The 27,094-nt window shown below is 38.8% G+C and overlaps 1 protein-coding gene across 12 annotated transcripts in view; it reads right to left on the reverse strand.

The window, feature by feature from the left end:
* The window catches only part of KLHL13 (kelch like family member 13), a 384,258-nt gene that overhangs the window by 156,519 nt on the left and 200,645 nt on the right, over positions 1 to 27,094 (reverse strand). The window lies entirely within an intron of this gene.

The raw sequence follows: 27,094 nt of genomic DNA on the forward strand, positions 1-27,094 counted from the left end.
AAACTTCTAAACAACATATAGGGTCAAAGGAAAATAAAACAACAGAAGATCAAGAAAATTGAAAGCTGATTTGTTGGGTTGTGGGGGTTTTTAGCCAAATAATAGTGACAAACTTCTGGCAAAAAGAGTGAGATAACATGCACATGTTAGGAATAAAAGCGAACATTACAAATGTTGCAGAGATTAAAAAGATAACAAGAAAGGTTATCAAGAAACAGATACTGATGAAATCATAAACTGATGAAATCTCTTTGGGGGCAATGAAGCAATATATAAATCAAAATGAAAAATTACACATACTTTTTTTTTAACATCTTTATTGGAGTATAATTGCTTTACAATGGTGTGTTAGTTTGTGCTTTATAACAAAGTGAATCAGCTATACATATACATATATCCCCATATCTCCTCCCTCTTGCGTCTCCCTCCCACCCTCCCTATCCCACCCCTGTAGGTGGACACAAAGCACCGAGCTGATCTCCCTGTGCTATGCAGCTGCTTCCCACTAGCTATTTTACATTTGGTAGTGTATATAAGTCCATGCCACTCTCTCACTTTGTCCCAGCTTACACTTCCCCCTTCCCGTGTACTCAAGTCCATTCTTTACATCACCGTCTTTATTCCTGTCCTGCTCCTAGGTTCTTCAGAGCCTTTTTTTTTTTTTTTTTAGATTCCCTATATACGTGTTAGCATATGGTATTTGTTTTTTTCTTTCTGACTTGCTTCACTCTGTATGACAGTCTCTAGATCCATCCACCTCACTACAAATAACTCAATTTCATTTCTTTTTATAGCTGAGTAATATTCCATTGTATATATGTGCCACATCTTCTTTATCCATTCATCTGTCATTGGACACTTAGGTTGCTTCCATGTCCTGGCTATTGTAAATAGAGCTGCAATGAACATTGTGGTCCATGACTTTTTTTGAATTATGGTGTTCTCAGGGTATATACCCAGTAGTGGGATTGCTGGGTAATATGGTAGTTCTACTTTTAGTTTTTTAAGGAACCTCCATACTGTTTTCCATAGTGGCTGTATCAATTTACATTCCCATCAACAGTGCAAGAGGGTTCCCTTTTCTCCACACCCTCTCCAGCATTTATTGTTTCTAGATTTTTTGATGATGGCCATTCTGACTGGTGTGAGGTGATACCTCATTGTAGTTTTGATTTGCATTTCTCTAATGATTAGTGAAGTTAAGCATTCTTTCATGTGTTTGTTGGCAATCTGTATATCTTCTTTGGAGGAATGTCTATTTAGGTTTTCTGCCCATTTTTGGATTGGGTTGTTTGCTTTTTGATATTGAGCTAAATGAGCTGCTTGTAAATTTTGGAGATTAATCCTTTGTCAGTTATTTCATTCGCAAATATTTTCTCCCATTCTGAGGGTTGTCTTTTGGTCTTGTTTATGGTTTCCTTTGCTGTGCAAAACCTTCTAAGTTTCATTAGGTCCCATTTGTTTATTTTTGTTTTTATTTCCATTTCTCTAGGAGGTGGGTCAAAAAGGATCTTGCTGTGATTTATGTCATAGAGTGTTCTGCCTATATTTTCCTCTAAGAATTTGATAGTGTCTGGCCTTACATTTAGATCTTTAATCCATTTTGAGTTTAATTTTGTGTATGGTGTTAGGGAGTGTTCTAATTTCATTCTTTTACATGTAGCTGTCCAGTTTTCCCAGCACCACTTATTGAAGAGGCTGTCTTTTCTCCATTGTATATTCTTGCCTCCTTCATCAAAAATAAGGTGATCATATGTGCATGGGTTTATCTCTGGGCTTTCTACCCTGTTCCATTGACCTATACTTCGGTTTTTGTGCCAGAACCATACTGTCTTGATGACTGTAGCTTTGTAGTATAGTCTGAAGTCTGGGAGCCTGATTCCTCCAGCTCCGTTTTTCGTTCTCAAGATTGCTTTGGCTATTCGGGGTCTTCTGTGTTTCCATACAAATGGTGAAATATTTTGTTTTAATTCTGTGAAAAATGCCATTGGTAGTTTCACAGGGATTGCATTGAATCTGTAGATTGCTTTGGGTAGTAGAGTAATTCTCACAATGTTGATTCTTCCAATCCAAGAACATGGTATATCTCTCCATCTGTTGGTATCATCTTTAATTTCTTTCATCAGTGTCTTACAGTTTTCTGCATACAGGTCTTTTGACTCCTTAGGTAGGTTTATTCCTAGGTATTTTATTCTTTTTGTTGCAATGGTAAATGGGAGTATTTCCTTAATTTCTCTTTCACATTTTTAATCATTAGTGTATAGGAATGCAAGAGATTTCTGTGCGTTAATTTTGCATCCTGAAACTTTACCCAATTCATTTATTAGCTCTAGGAGTTTTCTGGTAGCATCTTTAGGATTCTCTATGTATAGTATCATGTCACCTGCAAACAGTGACAGCTCTACTTCTTCTTTTCCAATTTGGATTCCTTTTATTTCTTTTTCTTCTCTGATTGCTGTGGCTAAAATTTCCAAAACTATGTTGAATAATAGTGGTGAGAGTAGACAACCTTGTCTTGCTCCTGATCTTAGAAAAAATGGTTTCAGTTTTTCAACATTGAGAACAATGTTGGCTGTGGGTTTGTCATATATGGCCTTTATTATGTTGAGGAAAGTTCCCACTATGCCTACTTTCTGGAGTGTTTTTATCATAAATGGGTGTTGAACTTTGTTGAAAGCTTTTTCTGCATCTATTGAGATGATCATATGGTTTTTCTCCTTCAATTTGTTACTATGGTTTATCACATTGACTGATTTGCGTACATTGAAGAATCCTTGCATTCCTGGGATAAACCCCACTTGATCATGGTGTATGAGCCTTTAAATGTGCTGTTGGATTCTGTTTGCTAGTATTTTGCTGAGGATTTTTGCATCTATGTTCATCAGTAATATTAGCCTGTAGTTTTCTTTCTTTGTGACATCTTTGTCTGGTTTTCATATCAGGGTGATGGTGGCCTCATAGAGTGAGTTTGGCAGTGTTCCTCCCTCTGCTATATTTTGGAAGAGTTTGAGAAAGATAGGTGTTAGCTCTTCTCTAAATGTTTGATAGAATTCACCTGTGAAGCCATCTGGTCCTGGGCTTTTGTTTGTTGGAAGATTTTTAATCACAGTCTCAATTTCAGTGCTTGTGACTGGTCTGTTCATATTTCTTATTTCTTCCTGGTTCAGTCTTGCAAGTTTGTGCTTTTCTAAGAATTTGTGCATTTCTTCCAGGTTGTCCATTTTATTGGCATATAGTTGCTTGTAGTAATCTCTCATGATCCTTTGTATTTCTGCAGTGTCAGTTGTTACTTCTCCTTTTTCATTTCTAATTCTACTGATTTGAGTCTTCTCCCTTTTTTTCTTGATGGGTCTGGCTAATGGTTTATCAATTTTGTTTATCTTTTCAAAGAACCAGCTTTTAGTTTTATTGATCTTTGCTATTCTTTCCTTCATTTCTTTTTCATTTATTTCTGATCTGATCTTTATGATTTCTTTCCTTCTGTTAACTTTGGGGTTTTTTTTTTTCTTCTTTCTCTAATTGCTTTAGGTGTAAGGTTAGTTTGTTTATTTGAGATGTTTCTTGTTTCTTGAAGCAGGATTGTATTGCTATAAACTTCCCTCTTAGAACTGCTTTTGTTGTATCCCATAGGTTTTGGGTTGTCGTGTTTTCATTGTCATTTGTTTCTAGGTAATTTTTGATTTCCTCTTTGATTTCTTCAGTGACCTCTTGGTTATTCAGTAGTGTATTGTTTAGCCTCCATGTGTATGTATTTTTTACAGATTTTTTCCTGTAATGGATACCTAGTCTCATAGCATTGTGGTTGGAAAAGATACTTGATATGATTTCAATTTTCTTAAATTTACCAAGGCTTGATTTGTGACCCAAGATATGATCTATCCTGGAGAATGTTCCATGAGCACTTGAGAAGAAAGTGTATTCTGTTGTTTTTGGATGGAATGTCCTGCAGGTATCAATTAAGTCCATCCTGTTTAATGTATCATTTAAAGCTTGTGCTTCCTTATTTATTTTCATTTTGGATGATCTGTCCATTGGTGAAAGTGGGGTGTTAAAAGTCCCCTACTATGATTGTGGTACTGTCAATTTCCCCTTTCATGGCTACTAGCATTTGCCTTTTGTGTTGAGGTGCTCCTATGTTGGGTGCATAAATATTTACAATTGTTATATCTTCTTCTTGGATTGATCCCTTGATCATTATGTAGTGTCCTTCTTTGTCCCTTGTAATAGTCTTTATTTTAAAGTGTATTTTGTCTGATATGAGAATTGTTACTCCAGCTTTCTTTTGATTTCCATTTGCATGGAATATCTTTTTCCATCCCCTCACTTTGTCTGTATGCGTCCCTAGGTCTGAAGTGGGTCTCATGTGGACAGCATATATACGGGTCTTGTTTTTGTATCCATTCAGCCAGTCTATGTCTTTTGGTGGGAGCATTTAATCCATTTACGTTTAAGGTAATTATCGATATGTATGCTCCTATTACCATTTTCTTAATTGTTTTGGGTTTGTTATTGTAGGGCTTTTCCTTCTCTTGTGTTTCCTGCCAAGAGAAGTTCCTTTAGCATTTGTTGTAAAGCTGGTTTGGTGGTGCTGAATTCTCCTAGCTTTTGCTTGTCTGTAAAGGTTTTAATTTCTCCGTCGAATCTGAATGAGATCCTTGCTGGGCAGAGTAATCTTGGTTGTAGGTTTTTCCCTTTCATCACTTTAAATATATCTTGCGACTCCCTTCTGGCTTGCAGAGTTTCTGCTGAAAGATCAGCTGTTAACCTTATGGGGATTCTTTTGTATGTTATTTGTTGTTTTTCCCTCGCTGCTTTTAATATTTTTTCTTTGTATTTAATTTTTTATAGTTTGATTAATATGTGCCTTGGCATGTTTCTCCTTGGATTTATCCTGTATGGGACTCTCTGCACTTCCTGGACTTGATTGACTATTTCCTTTCCCATATTAGGGAAGTTTTCAACTATAATCTCTTCAAATATTTTCTCAGTCCCTTTCTTTTTCTCTTCTTCTTCTGGGACCCCTATTATTTGAATGTTGGTGCGTTTAATGTTGTCCCAGAGGTCTCTGAGACTGTCCTCAAGTCTTTTCATTCTTTTTCCTTTATTCTGCACTGTGGTAGTTATTTCCACTATTTTATCTTCCAGGTCACTTATCCGTTCTTCTGCCTCAGTTATTCTGCTATTGATTCCTTCTAGAGAATTTTTAATTTATTGTGTTGTTCATCATTGTTTGTTTGCTCTTTAGTTCTTCTAGATCCTTTTTAAACGTTTCTTATATTTTCTCCATTCTATTTCCAAGATTTTGGATCATCTTGACTATCATTACTCTGAATTCTTTTTCAGGTAGACTGCCTATTTCCTCTTCATTTGTTTGGTCTGGTGGGTTTTTACCTTGCTCCTTCATCTGCTGTTTCTCTGTCTTCTCATTTTGCTTAACTGTGTTTGGGGTCTCCTTTTTGCAGACTGCAGGTTCGTAGTTCCCACTGTTTTTGGTGTCTGCCCCCAGTGGCTAAGGTTGGTTCAGTGGGGTGTGTAGGCTTCCTGGTGGAGGGGACTAGTGTTCTGGTGGGTGAGGCTGGATCTTGTCTTTTTGGTGGGCAGGACCGCATCAGTGGTGTGTTTTGGGGTGTCTGTGACCTTATTTTGATTTTAGGCAGCCTCTCTGCTAATGCGTGTGGTTGTGTTCCTGTCTTGCTAGTTGTTTGGCATAGGGTGTCCAGCACTGTAGCTTGCTGGTCATTGAGTGGAGCTGGGTCTTAGCGTTGAGATGGAGATCTCTGAGAGAGCTTTCTCCATTTGATATTACATGGAGCTGGGAGGTCTCTGGCAGACCAATGTCCTGAACTCGGCTCTCCCACCTTAGAGGCACAGGCCTGACACCCGGCCAGAGCACCAAGACCCTATCAGCTACACGGCTCAGAGATGTGGCTAGATAAAACTGTACTTCCAATTTTCTCCAAACAGTTTTGACCTATGCTTCCATCTCATGAATTCCAAGACAGTATTAAACTGATGCATATTTTCATAAATCCGGACCCTGGGGAACTCATCCTGCCATCAGATGCCCTTGCCATCTCCCCCACTAGACTCTCCAAGGGCAGCCTCCAGGTCTGATGGAAAACACAATGGCCCCAGTCTCAGGGAATCCAAGTTCAAGCCCCAGTTCATTCTAAGTAGTTTGTTACCTTTCTTGGGTCTCTCAACATCTCTAGGCTTCAGTTTCTTCTCCAAACTGAAAGGGTTGATATATATGGTCACATTCAACTCTGAATACTTTAGTATCCGAAGTTAAATTTTATCTATGTGTCCATCAATGGACCTTTCTACACCTTTATCAGTGGACCTCAACTGAGCAGGAAGGGAAGCTTTGCCCCTGCTATTATTTTCAAGCCATGCTCTCTAGCTCCCTTAAGAGGAATACAACAGAAAAGATAAAGTAAAATCACAGTAAGACACTAAAGTACTGAGGAAATTTACTGTTAAAGCAGAAAGCCTTTGAATCAATCAAATCTATATTTATTGTTTCAAGGCATGTAAAACAGTAATGTGTGCTGATATTATACGTCTCCAAAGGATTTTAACAAGAGCTATGTGCTTGCTACTTAACTGATGCTGTAATAACATGCAAGTTTAATCACTACTTAAGCATTATAATCACATTACTTAATTCAGTATAACACTGAGTCCCGCATCCTGACTCCAAGATTTTATTCTCTGTGAAATCTATGTCATCTATACATCCCTCCACTTTTATTGCCCTTCTCTCAAACTGTTTTTTTTTTTTTTTAAGGTAAGTAAATTCTTAAAGGTATAACAGACTTTTGTCTGTGTGGTAAATGTTTCTTAGACTTAGCACTTTGCCTTACAAACTAAAGAGATTTTGCCTATATAAAGATACCTTTATATAATATTACTACCAAACTAGCAAAGGTGGCATAAAAAGCCCTCCAAATTCTCTGTTATGCTAAGTCCCCAGTTTCAAGTTTTGAGATGTAATTAAACCTTAATAACTAACAAGAATTCAGAAAGGCCAAAAATAAGTCAAACTTCTGCTGCTGGAACAATAAAGTACATGTGCTTTTCCCTGTTACTCCTACAAAGCACAGCTAAAAACCATTATCTATAAAACATTATATATATGGACATTATATATAAAACAAATACAAGAAAACTCTGAAAGGTGGAGAGAAGAGGCAAACTGGCTAGGGATCTCAACACGAAAGGAACAACACAGTAGTGAGTTCCCTGAGTTTTCTTTTGGCCTCATATATTCCAGACATGAAGCTGAAGAAGCTGGCAACCTCAAAATGAGAATGAGCTCAGAGAATAAAGAAGCCCTAAGAAAGGCCTGCTCTCTCTAGCCAAGGGACCAGGAAAGGGGCAGCTCAGCAGTACAGAACACTTATAGCCAATAACCGCTCTACTTCAGCCAAACACCACAGAAAAAAATGTGACTATACCCACATCACCAAAGGCTTAAGGGAGCCTAAACTTGCACCCTCACCAGGTTGCAATGAGGCACACCTCTCCCTCCCGGCTGGGGTGGTGTCAGAGAAGGACTTTCACCACTGCCCCGTGGTAATATGGCCGTCCCCCTTCATGGTGTCAGTGGAAGCCATGTAGGGAGCAATACCAAGGCATTCCTACCCCTCTCAGTCAGGGAGGTATCACTGGAGGTCTAGTGGGGAACCAGTATTCCCACCCTCACCCATCAGTAATGAGGAACCACCCCCTCAAGTGTCAACAGAGATCAACTGGGGAACCTGGTCAACTAGACCCACCTGGCAGTAATGAGGCAGCATCCTCTCAACCCCTGACAGAGTGGAGTCAGAAGAAGCCAGCTAAAATAAAAGTTTCAATAAGATCCAAAATCTCGTGACATAATGCCCAAAATGTCCAGGTCTCCATCAAAAAAGAATCACTTGTCATACCAACAATCAGAAAGGCTCAAGGTGCATGACAAAGGAATCAATAGAAGTCAACATCAAGATGACAGAGATGTTAAAATTATCTGACAAAGATTTTTTTAAATTTATTTTTTGAATTAATTAACTAATTTACTTATTTTTGGTGGGTGGGCTTTCTCTAATTGCGGCAAGTGGGGGCTACTCTTCGTTGCGGTGCATGGGCTTCTCATTGCGGTGGCTTCTCTAGTTTACAGAGCACGGGCTCTAGGTGCGCGGGCTTCAGTGGTTGTGGCTCACAGGCTCTAAAGCGCAGGCTCAGTAGTTGTGGCGCATGGCCTTAGTTGCTCCGCGGCATGTGGGATCTTCCTGGACCAGGGCTCGAACCTGTGTCCCCTGCATTGGCAGTCGGATTCTTAATCACTGCGCCACCATGGAAGTGCTGACAAACATTTTAAAGCAGGCATCATAAAAATGCTGAAAGGAGCAATTATGAACATGCTTGAAACAAATGAAAAACTAGACAGCCTCAGCAAAGAAATAAAAAGACTCAGTAAAGAAATAGAAGATATAAAGAACCAAATGGAACTTTTAAAACTGAAAGGTACAATAACCAAAATAAAATACTCACTCCACAGACAGGCTCATCAGCAGAATAGAAGGGACATAGGAAACAATCAGTGAACTCAAAGATAGAAAAATGTCCAACCTGAACAACAGGGAGAGAAAAACAAGCAAAAAACGAACAGAGCAATCAGGGACTTGAGGGACTATAACAGGAGATCTCACACTCATGTCCTCAGGGTCCCAGGAGGGGAGAAAAAGGGGGTGTGACTAAAAACATACTCAAAGAAATGGTCAAGAACTTCCCAAATTTGGCAAAAGAAATAAAGCTACGGCTTCAAGAGGCTGTGTGAACCCCAAACAGGATAAATCTGGAGAAATCTAATCTAACATACGTCATAGTCAAACTTTTGACAAAGGAAGAAATCAGAGACAGAGAAATGACACCTTACCTATAGGGGAAAACAATTCACAGGACAGCAGATTTTTCATCAGAAACCATTTAGGCCATAAGGCAGGGGCACACAAGATTTTCCAAGTGCTGAAAGAAAGAACTATCAACCCAGAATCCTATGTCCAGTGAAAATATCCTTCAGGAATGAAGGGGAAATCAAGACATTCTCAGATGAGGAAAACTAAGAATTGGTTGCCAGCAGACCTACTCTAAAAGAATGGCAAAAGGAAGGCCTCTAAACTGAAAGGAAATGATAAAAGAAGGAATCTTGTAACATGAGAAAGAATAAAAGAACATGGTAAGAAAAGTATGGATAAATACAATAGATTTTCTTTCCTTCCTTCTCTTGAGTTGTCTAATTTATGTTTGTGGTGATGGAATAGTTCTATATCTTGATGTGGAGGTGGTTACATGAATCTATAATGTGATAAATGGTGTAGACCTATATGCATACATTGTACCAACGTCACTTGCTGGGCTTTGATAATGTACTACAGTTACATTGGGGAAAACTGAGTGAAGGGTACATGATACCTCTCTGTACTATATCTTTGCAAGTTCCTTCAGATCTGTAATTATTTCAAAGTTTTTTAAAAGTCTCATCAAAACCAAGCTATTTCCTAATACTGAGGTAATTTTAAACAAAGCCTATCAATAAGAGTCAAAGGCAAAGTCATTCATAGTCTGATGGTTATTTTTTGTCATTTTCTTTAATTATTTTTCCAAATAATTGACAACAATAACAAGTAATTTACCTGCTAAAAACACTGCCTATTACTTGATAACTGTTAAACTGCTGATGTTGTCATTTACCTTATTCTTTTGATATTTCTTCTTCTGGAGAGGTTTGCTTTAAATAAAATAGCTGGAAAAATAAATTGAAACTAACAGCCAAAGTTCTTTTGAAAATCAAATGACACTATATAAAATAACAACACTCAGCATTCATTGAATCTTGCGATATTCTAGGTACCGTGCTAAACACTCACATATGTTATTTTATTTAATTCCTATAAAATCCCTTGCTTTTTCCATTTGAGATGAGGCAACCATGACTCAATGAAATTAAGTAACTTGCTTAATTACACACAAATAGCAAGTGGCAGAGTCTGATTTTAAGCCAGGCTTAGAGCCTTAACACTGTTAACCACTACTATACTATTAAGTCCACAGTGTTCAAGTACTATGTTATGTAATAGATAGAAGGGATGTGTGCTGATGTCTAGTGAATGATTCCTATTAAATCACACATTGCTAATGATTTTAAGTATTTCAATTAGGATTTCAATCAGAAACTAAAAGAAATAAATGTTTTTCAATAGATTATAGCTAGGAAATCATAAGAACTGATTTTATGTCTTAAAGGTAATGTTCAATAGCATGACTTCCCTACAGGATTATGACAATAAGTCTTACAATGGTGTAAGATGCTGAAAACTAGTTGTTATAGATTTTCATGTTATACAGGCATAAGAAGTTTCTGATAGGCTAAAGATGACCAGATTTTCTAAGAGAGTAAGGGAAAAAAATCCACAGAAAAAATACACTTTTTTATTTGTTAAAATGCTCTTAATTTTCAAAAGCCAACATAAAGTTAACTTTAAATTATGTTGAAGTACAAAAATATTACAGAAAAGGCATTGACACCTTTAATTGTACACCATCTGAAACAAATATTTTTGGGGTAGGCTTCCTAAAATGTTTCACAAATATACCAGGCTCCAATCAACACAACTTAAGTGAACCTTCATTTAACTGGAAATTTCCCTGCAGCTCTTAAGAGAAAGATAAATGATCATAATGCAAACTATTCTTGTAATGGTCCTTTAAAAACACGTATTCAATATATGTTTCTGAAGCTGTACACTTGGAGACTTTAAAAACCGTAAATTAAAGCCATTCACAGATCCCTTCCATATCCTTCCATATTCTTTATTGCCCTTAAAGAAATATATTCATCCCTGATGATACAAATGCTTCTCATTTTTAGATAAAGTTTAATTTAGTGTAGATCTCTGCTTACTGTTCTCTCTTTGCCCATGTTTTATACCAAAATACAACATTCTATTTTAGCTTCATAAAAAGCCATTTTTGAACAAAATGGCTCCCAAATGCATTGAGAGGGCTTATGCCACCTCATGTTTTTTTGCCTGACTGGCAAAATAGCAAGCCCCGATGCAGCAGCTGCTACCATGTTCTCAGTTACTTCAGGAATTTTTACAGTTTATTGGCGTAACGTGAGAGTTTATACAATTATCTACAGTATGTCATGACTAATACATACACATTACTAATATTACAAGCTTGCTGCTTGGGCTTACTTTTTCCATTAAGAAAAACACTGACATTGTTATGTTAATTATCATGGAAATCTATGGTGTATCATGTTTTCGCCTTTGAGCAAAAACATTAGAATCCATTAAGTTCAGATTTTTTAATTGGCATACTAGACAACGTGCCAGTTTCATGACCCATTTTGGCCTTCAACCCAGTCCACCCATCAGTGAAATAAAACAAGGAAAAATCATTTTCATGATATCACTCACCTACTGAAAAACTGCCAGTGGTTTCCCTCCACAGCCTAGTATTCAAGTCTCTCCATTTTCTGGCTCCATTTTTCTGCCTTCTCTCTTACTGCTAAATATCAATCAGCTGAACAGATCCCAACAGTCATCTGTACATCCTTATCTTTGAACTCTTACTTATACATTCCCTTCACCTGGAATGCCCTCTCATAGCAAAACTTTACCAGCCATCAAGGTTCACCTCAAAGCTTGATTGAAGCTACCTTGATTAGTCCCACTGTGTCTATTCCTTTGGCACATTTCTTCTCAATTCCCTTTTACATGCCTGTACATTTCATCTATCCAAAGATATTGCAAGTTCCTTGAATACAGAGGCTCTTGATCAAGTAATTTAACTTCTCCCTCTCCATTAGATTATATATCTTTTTAAAATTAGAAGGGTTGGATTAAATGATCCCTAGGGGTCCTTCTGGGTCTAAAATTTTATACATCTATTTATTGCTCGTCCTATAACGTGTATATCGTAGTCATCTGATAAATATTTTGAGCTGTCTATCTGACTTTATCAATGCCTATTATAAAATTACCCCATCACGGCTATTGGAAAATATTCTAAGTATTGCAATTTCTAGATGGCAATTAGGAAGAGCTTCCAGCTTAATCAAGCAGCCATAATTAGTAAGCTAAATACTCATTCAGTCATTTTCTCATTCAACCAATATTAATGAAACATCAGGGACAGGTATCATGCTCTGACGTGGAGATGAGAGACCTGGCCCCTGCCCTCAAGGAACTCGCAATCCAGTGGGAGACACAGAGAAGTCAAAGCACTATTTACAATAAAGATTGCTAAAGAGAGGCACAAACAATACTATAGAAACATATGGAAGAAACAGCTAGCAGTGGCTGTGAGGTAGAGGAAGCTCAAGGAAATGTTCCCAGGACAGGCGACAACTAAAGTGAACCCTGATGGAACCAAACAGTCAGCATTTCAGGGAGAGTACCAAGCACAAAAGTGTGGGGATAGAACATGGCAAGCTGGAGGAAGCGCAATTTAGAATGCAACTTTAGGTTAGGAAGGGTGAAAGAGAAGCTAGAGGGACAGGCAGGAGTCAAAAGTAAGACGGGCTTGTATGTAATGCTGACAAGTTTGGATTTTTGTCCTTAAGCAAATGGGTAGTCGATGTTATGGAAATAATATCTCCAGATAAGTCATGAAATTGACCGAAGATTCAAGTTTTATGTTAGAAACAGTGTACAGCAGAGACTGTTAGTTGTCCCCCAATATCTGTGCTTCCCTTCTTATACAGTAATAATAATTTTAGCTGGGCACATGGCCACATAGCTAAGGACCACATTTTCCAGCCTCCCTTGTAGCTAGGTGACACCATATGACTAAGGGCTGGCCAATGGGACATGTGCAGAAGTGATGTAGGAAACTGCCAAGATATACCCTTACATAGAAGGAGTGTCTTTTCTCCCGCCCCTTTTCCCAGCCCTTCTGTCGGAATGAGAATGTAATACTGAGTTACAGCAGCCATCTAGGATCACAAGATGGAAGCTGCTTGTTAAGGTGGCAGAGCAACAAGACAGAAGGAGCCTGGGTACCTGATAACTGAGTAGCTAACATCCGACCCTGAACTGCCTAGTTGGACTGTTATGTGAGAAAGAAATATCTTGTTTAAGGCACTGGATTTGGGGGTCTCTGTTACAGCAGCTTAACTTGTATCCACATGAATATACAGTGGAATTTAAAATTGGATCTAATAATATATATGTATGTGTGTGTGTGTGTGTGTGTGTGTGTGTGTGTGTGTGTAACTGAATCATGTTGCTGTATACCAGAAACTAATACAACATTGTAAATCAACTAGACTTCAATAAAAAATAAATTTAAAAAAATAAAATAAAATAAAATTGGATCTAATAGACTCAAGAACTGTACACACTTACCAATAACACCAGACTGAATTTAAAAAGGAGTTCTATAATTCACCTCTTTCAAGTTTAAGTGAGAGTGTATAGGTTATCAGAATGAGTTGTACTAAAACAACTTAAAGTAGTACATATGAATAGAAGGCAAAAATGAGTTATCAACATAAATCACCTAAATAATGTGGTTACAATAGTGTAGCCATGGGCTCATGTTAATTTATGGTCCTAAAATTACTATTCCAGTATTCAGAATCAGTTTTTTTTTTAACTGATAGAAAAGTTTTAATTAGCAAAGATGACACAGGAAAGGAAGGAGCAACATCCACACCCAGATTTAGCAGTATCCACGCTCCCCAACCTAAGGAGACTGATTTCTAAGGTTCTCAAACTATCAGGTAAAAGTGACTATAATAGGTCTTCAAGAGTCTCAGGTTGCCCTGTGCATACTATTCCTAACACAGCAAGCTATACATAGGAGCCCAAAAAGCCCTTTGGGGATACCCCAACAAGGCTTATCCTATCCCATGCTGCCTTCCAGGGTTGATATCCATCCCCCACTTTCCCCACCATATTGAAATTTACCTCCATGGTCAGGCTCTTAGTATCGTTCAAGATGATAATTACATATCAAGTGAACTATTACATGTTAATAAAGCAAGTTTAGAGGAGACATCGCCAAGGCTTTCTGTAAACCCATTTTAACCTGCTAGAGCAAAGTACCTAACCTTCATTTGGTTGGATCAAAAAAAAAAAAAAGTGGTTTTGTTAACTAAAATCCAAAACTAAAACGAACAAACAAAAATTCTTTAGAAGCCACAGGTCTAACCAAATAGTGGAAATGTTAGGCAAATTATAAGACTGCAGTACTTTTGGCAAAGAAGTAACATTTTAGGGACTTCCCTGGTGGTTAAAAGTCCGCCTTCCAATGCAGGGGACACGGGTTCAATCCCTGGTCGGGGAACTAAGATCCCCCATGCCGTGGGGCAACTAAGCCCTAGCGCCACAACTGCTGAGCACACGCCACAACTAGAGAGCCCGCATGCCACAACTACTGAGCCCGTGCACTCTGGAGCTCGCGCGCCACAACTAGAGAGAGAAAACCCGCACACCACAACTAGAGAGAAGCCTGCGCACTGCGACAAAGAGCCCGTGCGCCACAACAAAGGATCCCACATCCTGCAACGAAGATCCCACGTGCTGCAACTAAGACCTGATGTAGCCAAATAAATTTAAGTTAAAAGAAAGAAGTAACATTTTAAAAACAGACAGAACCACTAGGTGCCCTTCAAATCATGCCATGCAAGCTACCTATTCCTATACAAGTCCCTTGGCAGCTTGTTTTTCCACTAACTACATTTTTCCAATTGAATGTTAAATGATGATGGTCACAACTGTGATTTTATAGTCTCCATTTAAGTCACTGGAAAGGGATATAGGTAACAACCCAGAAGGTACTTTGGGCACACAAAGAAAGAATGAAGGTCTTATAACTAAGGGCAGCACTTCAGCTTGATGGAGCCAGAGACTAATTTTCCTCTTCCTCATTGTAATTATGATGGACTGCGACCAAAGAGCACCAAGAGAGACACACTAGGCTTTACCAGGCATCTCCACAGCTCTTTAGGAGAACAAAAAGAGTGAACCGGATACTCTGACTGCCTCTGAGAATGAAGACAGGACTTGGCCTTGTTCACCACTGCATCCCCAAGACCTGGGTCAGAAGGTACTTCACTAATTTTTCTTGAATGAATTGATGTGAAATGCCTCATTTCCTCTCATCAGAGACACGGTGCTGCCCTATATAGTAAGACTAATTAGAGCCACTGAGTCTCCTCTATCTGCAAATAAAGCAGATTCACCTTTAAAAATGGTAGATGGACCTAACCCACACACAGAGTCACTTAGAACCATTCTAAACCATTTAAGGGTCTAAACCATTTTTGGCACTAAGTTAAGCAGAAAATCAAACTATTGTCAAGTGATAGTTTATGCATATACTGCAATGGGTTCATTTCTTAAAATCAATGAATGATATCTCAAGTCATAGAAAACTCAATTTGCACATTACTCTAGATCCTCTTTTCTAAATGGTGTGATACTTTCTCATTCGGAATGGCCCGCTTAAAGCAAACCAATTTGGCTTGCCTTAAATAAGCAGGTTTCTAACCCCCTTCCACATAGCCCAGTATCATAATAGCTTAATAACAAAATTAGCAATGGAAAAAGACACCAAATTTCCTAAACCGAAATTCCTAAATCAAGCATCTTTTTTTAATTCCACAGCACCTGACTCCTTGATCCCTATTAATCTCCGTGATAAAGATATGCTTCCACCTAATTATCATAAAGGTGCACTTAGGTGTTCTTCTAGTGACAGCAGTGTCATCTTGTTTGATTCTATCCTACCCATCAGCTGTGACATCACCACACCACTGCCACACATAAAGAGCACAGAATCCATGTACGGAAGGAAATTTAAAAAAATACTTAAGATTCACAGTAAGCCATTTTAAGTGAATCAAGTCACTTCAGCTTCAACTGAAACTACTTGGGGCCCTGAATAGAAATTCAACTCAAGTATATAATAAGCATAGAAAAATATGGAGAAAGTTTTAAGTAACATTTCAAAACTGTTCTGAAAGAAAAAGAAGTAACAAGAGACAGATCCAAGATTAATTCATTTTAAAAGACACCTATGTTCTTCAAGACATCTAATCATGTCCATGGATTATTTTTAATAATAAAAAGTAAACAGCTTTTCTCTAGCCTGAAAGGTAACACTGACTCTAACTTATTACTATAATGAAGAACTGGGAACAACCTGCTCCCTCCCATGCCACGCACACAGATATTTGGTTTAATAACTCCTGCTAGACAGAAATGCAGTCCTTGACTATAACAACTGACTATATTGTGGTGAAGTCTGAGTGGCTGAAAAATCCTTTCAGATTTTTTTCAAAATATTCCAACTATTTCACAGTATATGTATATAATATCATGCAACACATTTTTTAAAATAAATGTATTTATTTATTTGTTTTTATTTTTGGCTGTCTTGGGTCTTCATTGCTGCGTGCGGGCTTTCTCTAGCCACATAGAGCGGGGGCTACTCTTCGTTGCAGTGTGCGGGCTTCTCATTGCGGTGGCTTCTCTTGTTGCGGAGCACGGGCTCTAGGCACGTGGGCTCAGTAGCTGTGGCACACGGGCTCTAGAGCGCACGGGCTCAGTAGTTGTGGCGCACTGGCTTAGTTGCTCCACAGCATGTGGGATCTTCCCAGACCAGGGATTGAACCCGTGTCCCCTGCATTGGCAGGCGGATTCTTGACCACCGCGCCACCAGGGAAGCCCATGCAATACGTTTTATAAGACCCTTTCTGTAACACGTCACCCCAGTACTAAATCCCAGCAAACTATATCCCTGTTGCTTTTATCTCAACCACCTATCCACTAGTACTCTATGTCAGGCGCAACCTTCAGAAATATCAAAAAAAAAAAAAAAAATGCCAGGGTATACACATAAAATTTCTCAGGCATCCCTGGCTCTGGTCCATTATAGAAGCGCACACAGACAAGGCCGTAGCCATTCACACAAGCGGGTGTAGCAGTTTTTGTTTGTAAATACAAGTCTGGTTTAGTTATGTAGTACTAATATCAATACACGTAATAAATACATAATGAGCAAATTTATATAAACAATTTGGACTGAGAATTCAAAATCAGATAAATACATAATCCTTTGAAAGACCAGTCACTAATCAAAATGAAATTAAAAGTAGGCGTTCTATAGCAATTTGGAGCTAGATGGCACAAAACAGCATCAAATGTGCATTACACTGAGCAGAGCTCTATGGACATTTTGATGGGGAAGCAGTAGTACCAACAGCCACACTACTTCCAGCCCCTTCATGGCCACATTTGTTTCAAAACATATTTCTCTTTTTGGGGTGATGAAAATGTTCTAAAATTGACTGTGGTGATGGTTGCACAACTCCGTGAATATACTAAAAACCACTGAATTGTACACTTTTAATGGGCAAACCGTATGGTAGCTGAATTATAGCTCAATAAAGTTGCTCCCTATTTTTAAAAACATGTTTGCGGAGCAAAGTATTGCACACAAAAACAGCTCTGATTGGCTGCCAATATAAAGGATTCTGAATTTGATTTACCCTCAAATTCTTTTCCCAGTTCAAAATAAACATGTACACACATGCATGCACATCGGCACACACACAGGCAACATACAGGCACAAAGCTTTGGGCATTAAAATGTCAGAATGCTTTCCTTGTTTTTCAATAAGACCCTCGCTCTTCAAAAGTGCCTTATTAAAAATACCTTGCCAACTTTAACACCCTACTCTGATGGTTCCCAGAATGTTTTATAACATGCCTTAGTTAGCTATCATGCTCCTATATAATGTCCCCTGTGAGAGACAGAATAAATGGAAGGGTTAGGGGCTTCCCTGGTGGCGCAGTGGTTGAGAATCTGCCTGCCAATGCAGGGGACACGGGTTCGAGCTCTGGTCTGGGAAGATCCCACATGCCGCGGAGCAAGTAGGCCCGTGAGCCACAATTACTGAGCCTGCGCGTCTGGAGCCTGTGCTCTGCAACAAGAGAGGCCGCGATAATGAGAGGCCCGCGCACCGCGATGAAGAGTGGCCCCCGCTTGCCGCAACTAGAGAAAGCCCTCGCACAGAAACGAAGACCCAACACAGCCATAAATAAATAAATAAATAAAACAATTTTTTTAAAAAAGGAAGGGTTGTGGTTCAAAAGCACAGACTCTACAACTAGACTGCATGGATGCTAGCTCTTTTACTTATTAGGTGTGTAACCTTGGGGTTGTTATCTAACTTCTCTATGCCTCAGTTTTCTCATCTGTAAAATGGGGATAACAATAGCCCCTCCCTCACAGCACTGTTATGTGGTTTAAATGTGTTAGTGCATCTACAGCACCTACAATGGTGCCATACTCGTGGTGGGTACTGTAATAAATTATTACTGATTGGCATTAGTATTAGTATTGGCTGATATCAAGTTGCTTCATGTTCTCTGTTGCCTTTGCTAGACTGTAGGATTATTTCAGGGCAGTGAATACCTTTTCTCCCTCTTAACCAAATGCTTTACATACAATTACTCCACAAATGCTTCCTCAGAATGTTTAAACACCACACCTATATGATGCCAAAAGCACTTAGAAAATTCCGTAATAAATCCAAAACTCATTTTGATAAATGTCAAATTGTGCAAGTACATATGCAGACCTAGAATAATGGTTGGCATCTCCACTGCTGAAGTTTTGGTCATCCCATCAACTGAAAGACTGAAAAGACTTTCAACTGAAAGACTAGAGATACGAAAGGATCCTTAGTCTTCTATATCATTAGTGGAAAAGCACTAGGTTAGAACCAAGGGCCCTACATTCTGCTCCTAGATCCACCTCAGACAATGCGACCTTCTGCAAGCCACTTAACCTCACGTGCATCTGCCACTGGAGGGATAATTAACCATTCTTCAAAAGAAAGATGCTCTAAATAAAGGGCATTATCTTTCATATTGAGCTCATTTCTTGAGGGCAGAGTAAGTCTAATCTTTGAAAACAACTTTTAAACATTTTCTTTTCCAGTTCAAATATGATGCTGCTGATGATGATTATAAATGCTGGTAAAGCTGCTAATAAATAATATATCTCATTAGTGTGGTGAGCTGGGCTTTTCAGTACTTGAACATACATTATCATAATAATCATCACAAAACCCTGTGAACAGACAGCAATGAGTTGCCTGGTTCCTTCCCTTCTGTGCGCCTATGGCATTCCAAATCCAAGTCCACTACCCAAGGGGTATCTGTCTCATCACGTGTCTGACATGGCAACCAAAGGAGAACACTGGAAGGTGGAAAAGCAGGCATGCTACCTTCATATACTTCCGACTCAAAAGGTTAGACCAGCTCTGCAACTACAGCAGCTCTCAGTAATCTATTTAGACTTAGACATTCATTTATCAACACTGCTCTTGAACTTTTATCATCTCTAAGCGGCTTGACTACTACGAGTCTTCCAATATTTTCCACTTTGAGGGCTTGAAATCTGTAATAGAGATAAATCAGGAAAATGTATTACCTCTTGAAGTATCAGAACACCAGAAGTTTTCATGTTTAAAAGACAACACTGTTTGCTGCGCACATTTTCCTATATCTCCCTTTCCCTTCAAAATGGAGATTAAATTTTAAATCCTATTAAACTAAACAGTATTGTATTTAAGTATATACTGGGTCAATCATATTTAAAAATTGGCATTTTCCTCACATTCAATGTAATGCCATCTTTGAATAAGTAATAAGCCAAGCATTTACCACAAACTTTCTTGTCTGCCAGAAAACTAGTGCTACTTCTAAATGGTCTACTCACCATTTAAAAGATACGTGTTCAGAAAATAGCATCCCAGCTGGGATTAAGGCAGTATAAAGGAAAGATGCAATTTTCCCTAAGATTCCTGGTTCATATATAAATGGCAAAGCTCCAAAAGTTTTAACCAGTTAGGCCTTAAATCTACTAAAAGAGTCAATAATAACTATACCTACTATGTGGCTTGAATTGTGCTTAGCACTTTATATGCATTATTTCATTTAATCCTTAAAACCAACAGACGAGGTTGTTTACAGAGGGGGCAACAAGGCTCAGAGACGTGAAGGGAGTTGCCCAAAATTACACTGCCAACAAGAGGCAGAGTTGGGATTTGAACCCAAGCCTGAGATTCCAGGGCCGAAGATCTTAGCCACTGAACTCTATACAGCCTTCCCACTGAGAAACATACAAGAGTGGAACAGAAAACTTTGTTGAAATGAAGCATTCTTTAGAAATAAGTGGGACCACGAAGCAAAACTCTACAACTGTCTTATCCCTTTTTACTGAATAGACTATAAAAGCATGTCACACATAGAATATAAAAACCATTCCTTAATCACCCCTCTATACCCATGTCCCTATGATCTTCGGGCAGTAAAACGTTACAACAAGGTCAGGCCCTGGGAACTGTGTCTGGAGTGGGACAGCAATAATAAAGGTGGGACGGCAATAATAAAAACCAGTTGAAAGATTTCGTGTTTGACTTACTCCATTTACTTACACCCCCTTTCTTCACTTGCCTTTCTCTTCATCTTTCTCATTTGGAGGAAAGCAATTCACTGCTTTGCAACAGGCATACCTCTGATGTGCTGCTTGCCCCTTTTCAAAACCACCTCAAACTCTAGAAAGCTTTTATCAACCTCCGAGCACATGAGGCTTGATAACTTTCCTCTACTATTAAATATTTCAGTAGCCAGCAACTGACAAAGCAGCTTGTATAGTGAATGCGTTATAAACGAAAGCAGCTTCAAAGTTAGCAAAAGTTAACTTCAGTCAGTGACACAAGCAAGTGTGCATAGAATGGGGCAAAGCTTTGACCCCATCGATTGTGCTGCTTTAAGTTCATGGTCATTATGTTCTAACAACCTCTCTTCTGAAGACAGCAGTCCCTTGGCAGGCCCTTCACTGTCAGTCTTAGCTACCACCCCGCAACATGAAGACCTCAGCCAGCACGCAACACATTTTAAGATTCAGATCATTATCAAACAACCAGAGTGCTCTCTTGAACTAAAAGAAATTATGCAACATAGGGGTGGAAAATGGATGTCTATTGCCTTTGCTGTAGGCCATTAGGGGTTTTAAGGCTATGAAAATATATGAGTATTTGACTAAAGGAACAGACTCAAACAGCACAGTGTGGCCTGAGTGTTTTTCAAAGGGTCACCCCAGGGTTACCACAGCTGCCCTTGCAGGCAGACTTTCTCTGAAGTACTGGGTTTTACCTCACATTTTCATTATGAATACTGTATTCTAAAGCACAATGTATTTGAATTTAAATATTGTTAATTATTTAAAATTAGCTACCACTGAATGTTCTTCTCAATGTTTGCGTAAAATAAATGCTTCAAGAAAACACAAGCTGCTTTATTTTGTAACTCCTAATACACATTATCATGTCACCACCCTGCTCATCCAGTATACCCAGTGTGCTCCAGTTTGAGAGAAAGAGCACTGGACAGAGATTCTATTTGTTTGAACTAGTGCAATGCCAGGAATATAATAGGTACTTCATAAGTATTTGTGGAACGAATTGGCAGAATGGCTTCAAGGACTAGTTTTCAACTTCAAGAACATTCCAGAAAAACCTTTTGAGACACATAATTACAAAAGAAAACCACAAAAGAAAAAGGACAAAGAAAATATACCAATTATGATTTACAAATATTGATAAGGGAGAACAATAAAAACCATACTTTGCTTAGCTTAGTTGGAAGGAAAAGGCTGCCAGGATGTCATATAGAGATAATATTGCAGGGGGTAGGGGGAGGTTAGGGTGATTAAAAACCAATTCCATTTAGCGAACACTAAGACGAGTTTTCAACTGACTCTTGTGCTTTCCTTTGTACATTTTTAATATTAATGATTTCAAACTTACAGAGGAAAATAAGGAATTGTAATGGATACCCGTGTTCCTGTGTACCCAATGCATGATGCTGAAACTACTGAAGTCCAGGAACCATGCCTCATTTGTTTTATACCTTTCTCTGGTTTTTAATACAGATTTCTATATACATGAGGAGTTCAAGAAATGTTTAACAACTGCCAAGAATAAGTGTCTAATCATATTAAATTCTTAACTGCATCCTCTCCGCGAGCCCCTCCCCCAAAAAGACTTGCCCTAAAAAAAGTATGCTTTGTTTTAAATAACAAAAGAAAAACAAAAAATAAATACTTTTACTGGTCCTAGATGAAAGAGTATTGAAAGACTGGGGTCTTGGCTCATTTCAATCATGTGACCCGGCCGTATCTGTTTTCCTATGATAAAATGAGGCTCATACGGCCGGCCCTCTATCCAGAGTTGTTGCATGAATAAATCAGCATGTATTTACATGGTAACCATTACAAGTGAGGTACTGGGAAGGACAATATAGCATATTTACCTCCCTAATCACTACCAACAGCAACGACTTACTATGTGCAAGGCCCTGATTTAAGCACTTTTATGTAAGGTATACAATCCCTTATCTGAAAACCTTGGTGCCAGACATGTTTCCAAACCCAAAAACGTCCAGACTTTTAGGTAGGCAGTAACCTGCATGTACTATACATTATGTAATACCCCAGTATGGTCTGAGGCACTGCCCCATAAACACATTACTAATTTTACAACAAAACCAAATAAATATTAACATTAAGTAGAATAAAGGCTATAAAATACATTCCCATCAGTTCAAGTCAAATTTTGTCAGCATCTGAGTTTTGGCACCTAACTTACCAAATAAAAGTTTTATCACACCTTTTTAAATTAAAAATTGCAAACAACAAATTTTAGATGTACCTAACTCATTCAGTCCTTCTAAGTACTCTAAGATCGAAGTTCTCTTATTCCTATTTTACAGATGAAAACTATGAGGTACAGAGAGATTTACTAACTCACCCAGTATACCCCAGCTAGTAAGTCTCCTGGCCCGAACTGCAACCCAGGCAGCCTAGCTCCACTACTGTGCTCTTAACAACTATGCTCCATGACTTCTCTCAGAAACTGCTTGATGACACCAGACAAGCATGTGAAAAGTAAAACAGTACTAAACAGTTTAAGTATCCAAAACAATAGGGGAAACAGCACAAGGCAGCATTTATTCGTTATTCAACAACTATTTATAGAGGACATACCATGTGCCAGGTGCTCAGGAGACAACGACGAGCGAACCAGACAAGGTCCAGGTTGCCTTCATGCAGCCAGAGACCGGTGGGGAAATGGCCCGGCATCAAATAAACATAATTATGACATGCATGGCAAGTTTCTGTGACTGCTGTTCACATCCAGAGGAGGAGATCAGGGCAGTGGGGGGCGGTGTAATAGGACATAAGATTCGAACTGCTCCTTGAGTAGTACTGGGATTTGCAAGGACAAAAAGAAAAACGGAGGGCTTTTGAAACAGATGATGGCATGGCATCCATTCAAAAAGCCGTTACTGTGCGCCTACTCTACGCCAAGAATAATGCTAAGCACAAAAGTTCCAAACTAGGTAAAAATCCATTTAAACCAACAGAGGATTTGTGTAAGAGAATAAGGACAAGTGGGATAGTAGGCCTGGGTCACATCATGGAGAACCCTTGAGTGTTAGGTTGAGGAGCTGGGATTAGACCCTGCGGGAGTCACTGAAGGTTATTTTGCAGGTTTCTGCCTCACGATATTAGGATTTATCCCTATGGAATGTCAGTGACTATCTGCATTCCTATTTGGGGCCAATTAGACCTCAAAGCTGGATTGCTTTCAAGCAAGGGCTCAGGGCAACAAAGTAAGTGCCAAGTCTAAATTCATTTAATCCTCAAGGAATAGAGAAAACTCTAATCTCTCAAAAAATAAAGGTATGGCAATTTGAAAATGTTGGAGAAGGCAATGACCAACTCTTCTTTTTTTTTTTTCAATTTTTCAATTTATTTATTTATTTATTTATTTTGGGCTGCGTTGTGTCTTCATCGCTGCGCACGGTCTTTCCCTAGTTGCGGCGAGCGGGGGCTACTCTTCGCTGCAGTGCGCGGGCTTCTCATTGCGGTGGCTTCTCTTGTTGCGGAGCACGGGCTCTAGGCGTGCAGGCTTCAGTAGTTGTGGCACATAGGCTTCAGTAGTCGTGGCTCGCGGGCTCTAGAGCGCAGGCTCAGTAGTTGTGGTGCACGGGCTTAGTTGCTCTGCGGCATGTGGGATCTTCCCGGACCAAGGCTCGAACCCGTGTACCTGGCATTGGCAGGCAGATTCTTAACCACTGCGCCACCAGGGAAGTCCCCCAACTCCTCTTAAAATCCCAAAGGCCGTTTCTAAAACCTAAGTTATTCCTTCATAAGCAAATGAGATTTCCAACCTTCCAAAGTACATTTCTATGAGAAAATAAAACATCATTCTTTGAAAAACAAATTCTTAAGTTGAACGATGATCTGATCTTTAATGAGGCTGGTGACAACTTACCTCAGGGCACAGGTGACAATGTGACAGTGGAAACTCAACTGCTTTTTAACATACCTCAGAGTTCCCACTCCCCTATCCCCTTACCTAAGCGGAGTGGAAGAAGTGAATTACATATTTATTCAGCATACATATCAAAGATTTTCATTCTCAGGTCTTAATGTAAACAACTGAGTAGCGAGGTATTCTATTTGTCCTCTGCAAAACAAATTCTCTTTACGCCCACTAATTTTTTTCTCAGTCATTGACCTTCCACAGAGAAGTAGGTAACAAAGACTCTTCAATGGCTTCCCGCTGTTCTGAGAACCAAACTCAAATTATTTCTCAGAATCTCCAGGCCCTGCATCACCTATTATCTGCCTCTTTCCAGGCTCCTTAACTCCTTTAACCACACCCCCACATAGCTCACTAGGCTCCATCCACGCTGGCTTGTTTTCTGTTCCTCAAACATCTCAAGTTTGTTTTTCTGCCTCAAGGCCTTGACTCTTACTCTTCTCTCGGCTCTTGACAAGTTAAGCTGACAAGGTAAGCTCAATCTCTCTTCTTTCACGTCTCTGTTCAAAGGTCACCTTTGCTGGGAGGGCTTTCCAAAGCACCCTTACTAAACAGGCCGGTCCCAGTTCTCCATCTCACAGTATTTCCATCACTGTTGTCACTACCATCTATAAGGATCGTCTTCATTTGTTTCCTTGTTTATTGTCTATATCCTTCGGTGGAATATAACCTCTGTGAGACTCTAGAAGAACAAGGATCATGCCTCTTAAGGTTTATCATTGTGCGTACACAGGGCCTGGCAAATAGGAGGTGCTCAACTGATTTCATAAAATAAATTACTAAATGAATGAAGAATATATTTAAAGGCTGATTGCTATGAATGTCAGTAACTTGAGAAAGCCTTTTTGTTCTAATTTTGAGATGTTTCTCTACAGCTGTTCATTTTTCAAAATTCTTTCTACATTTTCTGAAATCTGGTGACACCTGACAAATTGTTGTGCTAGTTCATGGCAATAAAAATATATCACTCAACCAATGGATTTAAGAAAAAATACTTTGAGGAGGTGGTAGTAGTTTATTAAAAATCAATAAAATCAAACAATTTGAAAATTGGTTAGTCTCGTTCCACTAATGTAAGTCAAATTACATGAAGAAAAGTAATTTAAAATGTAAAGAAATGAAAAAGAAGAGAATTCGACAGCAAACTGCAATTATGTTTACTAACATCAGAAATATCCAGTTTGATAACTTCTAGGTGTACTAGGTGGATTATTAAGTACATTTTGAGTAACATTCTAAGATTCAGAGCAAAATGCTTAAGATAAACTCATATCCACCTTTATCTTTTTTTCTGGCAAACATAAGTAGTTCATACTAGGGCAATGTTACCTTAGACTTGGTATCAGTAATAATTACACAAGGAAAAAAAATGGCATAGTAACATAAACTCTTTTCTTTGAAACAGTTGGCAAGTTTGTATATCTTTCCAGAAAGGGTTGGCAAGAAAATTACAGATTTACAAGGGTGGGCCTATTGGTATAAATCCCCTCTCCCTACTATATCCCATTTTTTAAAAGAACTAAAGTGAAGTCAGAAATTTACCAAATGAGTGAGGGAAACTACAAATCACCTGTAAGCCATATAAGCCATATAACTAAACTGATGATCAACAGACTTCAATATTCTTGTGAAAACCACTTTCCTGAGAACATCACCTTAAACTCGATACCGTCATACCACCCTTTTTTAAAGTGTGCTTATAAAAATGGCAGATTAAAAGCCTTGGGAATTTGAGGCTCTTATTTATCTATTTTAAAAACACATCATTTGATGTTGCAGCAGAAACTACATGCTTCGTCTCACTGCCAAAAAAGTGCTCCCAGGACAGTGAAATTTAGTGCTCATCTTCATTCACAACTTGGTTTCTTCTGAGATGATTGCCAATTAGTACACAGTATGTCAATGGCAACACCTGGTCACACATCAAGCAAACAATTCTATCACTGTTAAGTATAAGGATGTTAATAAAAACTTGCAGATAAGGGAGCTAATATTTTTAAACGTAAAATGATGTCATAACTGCTTAATGGATTATTTCATTTTTCTCAGTTTTCAAACTTGAACACTGGATATAGCCCATTTCCAAGAACACAGCCACCAAGGTCAGCATGTGCTAGTTCACTGTATCTGCCTCCACTTTCAGCTTCTTCATTCAATTTTCTTCACGCACTAATTAGCGCATGGAAGTGAGTAAACGAACCTCAGTATGGGAGCTAACAGGGCAACTGCATGGGGAGAAGGCGATATTGCTGGTGCTGTGTGAAATCAGCTTCAGCGCACTAATCCCCAATCCACAGAAAAGTCGTCTCTTTGACATAGTTTTTAAATTCTGCTTCTTGAAGGTATATACAAATATGAGATCTGAAGTAAGAAACTGGCTTCTTTAAAAGAAAAAACAAAAACAAAAACGAAGGCAGGGGCCCTCCCAACAGAGACAGCTTTAAACTCCAGAGTCTGTCAGTTCCCATTCAGTGTGCTTAGTAACCAGCCTATGCTAACTTGAGTGACTTTAGCCCAAACCACTAGTCCTCTGACTACATTAAAACGATGAACACCCCAGTCTGCAGGAGAAACGGAGCCAGGCATCAAAGTCCCTCCCACTCTCTCTCTCTCTCTCTCTCTCTCCCC

The sequence above is a fragment of the Balaenoptera physalus genome (genome assembly GCF_965194825.1).
Source record: "Balaenoptera physalus genome assembly, chromosome: X".
Classification (NCBI taxonomy): Eukaryota; Metazoa; Chordata; class Mammalia; order Artiodactyla; family Balaenopteridae; genus Balaenoptera; species Balaenoptera physalus.